We start from the raw sequence: 6,000 nt of genomic DNA, 5'->3' as shown, positions 1-6,000 counted from the left end.
TGTCTGTGTGTGTGTGTGTCTGTGTGTGTGTCTGTGTGTGTGTGTGTGTGTGTGTCTGTGTGTGTGTGTGTGTGTGTGTGTACGTACAGGTCATGCGTCCACAGGGCTGGAATGGAAGGAGTGATACAGATCAGAGGAAAGAAGGGAAACAGAGACGAGTGCAGGATGAGCAGTAAAGAACCCCGACTAGACGCAACAGCTAAAAACCAGTGATGAACGGGTGATGACATCAACCTCTCCTGACAATCCCTAAAACTTCCAAATGATCGAAAGATGGAGCCACAGAGCATAATAAATCGCAGGCGGAGGTACGCTGCCTTCCAAGTGTTACAGCTTCGTCCCAAATGGCACCCTATAGGCCCACAGGGCTCTGGTCAAAAGTAGTGCACACCATAGGGAATAGGGTGCCATTTGGGACGCGTGTCGATCTTTCCCTGTTCCCCCTCAGGTCCTGTTTGTCTTCATATGACATGACAGAGTGCCCAGAATACTAAATATGACCATACACTAACGCACAGATCATTTGTTTGGTCCCTAGTCGTATATTTAAAAAGCAATCATGTTCCTTCAATGTTCAACCCGCGTTCCTTTGAAGTCAGGCTGGAGTTCTTGATGTAAAGAAGTCTGACTTCTGTGTTCAGGTGTAGGCTGCTTTACAGCAACCTGGACAAATGAATCTCCCTAATGCTGGAGGTAGGCTGGAGGTAGAGCAATCCCATAATACTCGTCTCCAGGGGCAAGCTGGTCACCTTGCCTGTGATTTGTGGCTTGCACCCTCCTGCAGGGGGGTTAGGATCAATCGCTAGCACTAAGCCCTAACTAAGTGGATTGTCTTCATCAAGCCTGGGTCACATGGAGGGGGGTAGGGAGGGATGAAGGAGGGGAGGATGATTTCCATGTGCTTGATGCCGTTCCATTCACTCCGTTCCAGCCATTATTATGAGCTGTCCACCCCTCAGCAACGTATGGTAGGCCTAAAGCCTATAGCCTAAAGCCTAAAGCCTAAAGCCTAAAGCCTAAAGCTAAAGCCTAAAGCCTAAAGCCTAAAGCTAAAGCCTATAGCCTAAAGCCTAAAGCCTATAGCCTAAAGCCTAAAGCCTAAAGCCTAAAGCCTATAGCCTAAAGCCTAAAGCCTAAAGCCTAAAGCCTAAAGCCTATAGCCTAAAGCCTAAAGCCTAAAGCCTAAAGCCTAAAGCCTAAAGCCTAAAGCCTAAAGCCTAAAGCCTAAAGCCTAAAGCCTAAAGCCTATAGCCTAAAGCCTAAAGCCTAAAGCCTAAAGCCTAAAGCCTAAGCCTAAAGCCTATAGCCTATAGCCTAAAGCCTAAAGCCTAAAGCCTAAAGCCTAAAGCCTAAAGCCTAAGCCTAAAGCCTATAGCCTATAGCCTAAAGCCTAAAGCCTAAAGCCTAAAGCCTAAAGCCTAAAGCCTAAAGCCTAAAGCCTAAAGCCTAAAGCCTAAAGCCTATAGCCTATAGCCTATAGCCTATAGCCTATAGCCTAAAGCCTAAAGCCTAAAGCCTAAAGCCTAAAGCCTATAGCCTATAGCCTAAGCCTATAGCCTAAAGCCTAAAGCCTAAAGCCTAAAGCCTAAAGCCTAAAGCCTAAAGCCTAAAGCCTAAGCCTAAAGCCTAAAGCCTAAAGCCTAAAGCCTAAAGCCTAAAGCCTATAGCCTAAAGCCTAAAGCCTAAAGCCTAAAGCCTAAAGCCTAAAGCCTATAGCCTAAAGCCTAAAGCCTAAAGCCTAAAGCCTAAAGCCTAAGCCTATAGCCTATAGCCTATAGCCTAAAGCCTATAAGCCTAAGCCTATAGCCCAAAGCCTAAAGCCTAAAGCCTAAAGCCTAAAGCCTATAGCCTAGTAGCCTAAGCCTAAAGCCTAAAGCCTAAAGCCTAAAGCCTAAAGCCTAAAGCCTAAAGCCTAAAGCCTATAGCCTAAAGCCTAAAGCCTATAAAGCCTAAAGCCTAAAGCCTAAAGCCTAAAGCCTAAAGCCTAAAGCCTATAGCCTATAGCCTATAGCCTATAGCCTAAAGCCTAAAGCCTAAAGCCTATAGCCTATAGCCTAAAGCCTAAAGCCTAAAGCCTATAGCCTATAGCCTAAAGCCTAAAGCCTAAAGCCTATAGCCTATAGCCTAAAGCCTAAAGCCTAAAGCCTATAGCCTATAGCCTAAAGCCTAAAGCCTAAAGCCTATAGCCTATAGCAGGCCGTTGTATAAAACATTCTTTTTGGGGGGATAAAAGCTTTGGTTGAAAGAGTCCGCTAAATGACCATGCTAAAAGGTTGAACGGCATTCTGCTCCCGGAGGTCAGTGATTTCCTCCAAGCTAAACTGAAGGACAATTCCATTCCAATTCCGTTCTGGCTCCAACCCATTGTCTTCTCTCAACCACCAATCCGGTGTCCCCTAAACAGCCGCTGACAAACGGAGAGCTGTTCCTCAGACATCCTCAGGCTCCGTAACTTCTCCAGGTCAATGGACAGCAGTAGCCAGAAGGGAGACGATTGGAGATCCTGGCTGCCACCCCTACACAACAAGTCACAACACCTTGCTCCGAGACACACACACACACACACACACACACACACACACACACACACACACACACACACACACACACACACACACACACACACACACACACACACACACACACACACACACACCCAGAGTTAGGGGAGTTATTAAAGGGGGCATCAGCAACATTGTGGGTATTCATTTCCTCTGTCTCGGCTGGAAGTACAGGGCCATGCCAAGGCTGAGGCTCAGCCCTGTTGGAAGCGCCTGATACTGGCTGGGGAGGAGAGGACTGTGTGTGTGTGTGTGTGTGTGTGTGTGTGTGTGTGTGTGTGTGTGTGTGTGTGTGTGTGTGTGTGTGTGTGTGTGTGTGTGTGTGAGGGGTGAGGGCTGTAGCTAATGAAATACATCATTGGCAGCCCTCAGACATACCCCTCTCCCACACACCCCATTCAAATGTAGTGTGTGTGTGTACGCATTCGTGCATGTGTGCGTGCATGCATGCGTGCGATAAATGTGTGTGTTTGCACTAATGTGTGTATGTAATTATGGTCTGTCTGTCACAGAGTGGCCCGAGGCCTAAGGTCCCCTGCTTGGCTAGAGAATTTTGAGCAGTGCCAGTTTTGACCCCCCTGCTTCCTCTTTACCTCCTTCCTTCTCTCCCTCCATCCCTCCCCAGCCTGGAGAAGTACCAGAATTATTCAGCCATCCCTCCCTCCCTCCGTCCCTCCCTCCCTCCTCGGCCTAGAAGAGTACCAAAAGAACCCAAGTAGCCAGCCCCCTCCCTTTCCATTTTCTCTCTCTCTCCATCCCTCCATTCCATTCTTCCTCAGCCTGATTGTGTACCTGATGTGCCCAGCCAGCCAACCCCCTCTGAACTGAAGATGTTGTGCTTAGCAGCTTGGCACGGACCAGAAACCAGAGACCAACACAGAACAGCGCAGGACAGATGCGTGCTGATTGGCACAAAGTTTAAAAACACACAAACACCATTACTCAGAGTGGACAACACACGTTAGGGAGGCATGAGGAGTTGGAGAGGCGCAACAAACACACACACACACACACACGGAGAAAAATCCCTCTATACATTATGAAAGGGAACAACACTGGATCGTCTCGTTCCAATTTCATCATCACTGTTTTTCTCCGTCTCAATCCACCGGCCCTTAAAAACCTATCCTAGCCTTTATCGTCTAGCACACGCATGCACACGCACACGCACACGCACACACACACACACACATACACACACACACACACACACTCCACCGAGCCAGGAGAGACATTCTCAGGCTGGTACCATCTGTCCTACCCATCTCTTTCGGGCCTCGCCGCCAGGCCACCAGTGAGTTGTGCTCAGTACCGACCTTGTCCCGCCGTCCACCTCACCATTTGACGCTAATTGCAGGAAATTATCTGTAATTTGCAAATGATTTAACCTTTACAGATGAAACGACCAAAGTCAGCTTGGCGGCAATGTAGGATCCCCCCGTGGACAAAAAGAGAGAGAGAACAGGACGGTACGGACAGAAGTATGAAAATGAAAGAGAGGGATTCAGATATCATTTAATTGCCCTGGTCAATTATCTGTGTGGTCCAAGTCCTAAAGTGTGTCATTGCGAGGTTGTGTGTGTATGGTTGTCTTTTGCTTTGTGTGAGTGTGTGTATGTCGCACACTGCCAGTGTGTGTGTGTGTGGCTGTGTCGCTCGCTGTGTGTGTGTGTGTCGTTCCCAAAACAAGCCGGTGCCAGCCGCGACTGATAGGCTAATTAAACTCACCGCAGGGAATAAACGCTTCCTCTGCGCCTGCCATTTGTCATACCTGGCACAGAAATGTCACCAGCAAGAGAAACACAGCAGCCACGCAGACAGCGACTGACACACACACACCCTGCCACCACAGTGAATGTGAGGCGGACACACACAGAGAGAGGAGCTGAGGTGACTGAGCTAGAGTTGCTATAGAGAGGGAGAGAATATGGGCAACAAGAGTGGGACAGGGAGAGAGGATGGGGGACAAGAGAGGGACAGGGAGAGAGGATGGGGACAAGAGAGGGACAGGGAGAGAGGATGGGGGACAAGGGACAGGGAGAGGGATGGGGACAAGAGAGGGACAGGGAGAGAGGATGGGGACAATGGAGGGACAGGGAGAGAGGATGGGGACAAGAGAGGGACAGGGAGAGAGGATGGGGACAAGAGAGGGACAGGGAGAGAGGATGGGGACAAGAGAGGGACAGGGAGAGAGGATGGGGACAAGAGAGGGACAGGGAGAGAGGATGGGGACAAGAGGGGACAGGGAGAGGATGGGGACAAGGGGACAAGAGAGGGACAAGGGAGGGAGAGGATGGGGACAAGAGAGGGACAGGGAGAGAGGATGGGGACAAGAGGGGACAGGGAGAGAGGATGGGGACAAGAGAGTGACAGGGAGAGATGGGGACAAGAGAGAGACAGGGAGAGAGGATGGGGACAAGAGAGGGAGGGACAGATCTCACGGTTTGACCAGTATTCAACGTTTGTCCAGCATTTAACGTCAAATTTGACTGTTAAGTTTAGGCCTTAACTCTGAATGGTTAAGGTAAGGGTTAAGTTTAGGCCTTAACTCTGAATGGTTAAGGTAAGGGTTAAGTTTAGGCCTTAACTCTGAATGGTTAAGGTAAGGGTTAAGTTTAGGCCTTAACTCTGAATGGTTAAGGTAAGGGTTAAGTTTAGGCCTTAACTCTGAATGGTTAAGGTAAGGGTTAAGTTTAGGCCTTAACTCTGAATGGTTAAGGTAAGGGTTAAGTTTAGGCATTAACTCTGAATGGTTAAGGTAAGGGTTAAAGTTTGGGATGGGGTAAAAAAATGGTTTGTGCCTAGCCGAAGCTCGCTGCTTAAGCCCACCCGCCATCCCCATCAACAACGCTCTAGACGAAAGCCTACCTGATGGTAATAGCGCTCACTGTTGCCCCTAGTGGACGGTTTTGAAGGCATTTCCCGATTTCTTGGGGACCTTGACGAATGTCTAATATCGACTTATATCTCCAGTGACCTGGCTGGGGTGAGAAGGAGGCATCTGATGAAGGAAAGTAGTGACAAATTAAAAAATACTGTTTTTGTGGGAGAATGAATGAGGAGGGAATTAACAGGAGGAGAGAGAGTGACAGAGAAACAGACAGACTGACACTGAGCTTAACAACATTAACCAGACAGTGTTGCTCACTCACTCGGCTCGCACACTCCAGTCTCAGGAGAGTATCCCACAATCTCTCTCTCGCTCTCTCCCTTCCTCCCCGTCAGGTCCCTGATAACATCCCTCTCCTCGCCTCTCTCTCTCTCTCCCCTCTCTACCGGTCTGTCTGCCTGTGACAGACCCCCCACCAACACCGTCCATCGCGGCACATAGACACACACACACCACGGCACAGCGCAGTTGTACGTTACAGGCGTGACATCTTTACTGGTGTGTAGACACAGCCCCCCAGACATCTCTAGATTCTAGAATGTTCCCCAC

General features: G+C 49.1%; 1 protein-coding gene across 1 annotated transcript in view; it reads right to left on the bottom strand.

The window, feature by feature from the left end:
• LOC112235488 (xylosyltransferase 1-like) overlaps positions 1-6,000 on the bottom strand; it is a 141,722-nt gene that overhangs the window by 95,486 nt on the left and 40,236 nt on the right. The window lies entirely within an intron of this gene.

This window comes from Oncorhynchus tshawytscha, linkage group LG02 (genome assembly GCF_018296145.1).
Source record: "Oncorhynchus tshawytscha isolate Ot180627B linkage group LG02, Otsh_v2.0, whole genome shotgun sequence".
Taxonomy (NCBI): Eukaryota; Metazoa; Chordata; class Actinopteri; order Salmoniformes; family Salmonidae; genus Oncorhynchus; species Oncorhynchus tshawytscha.
Note: the sequence above shows the minus strand (reverse complement) of the source record. Positions and strands in the feature narration are given on the sequence as shown.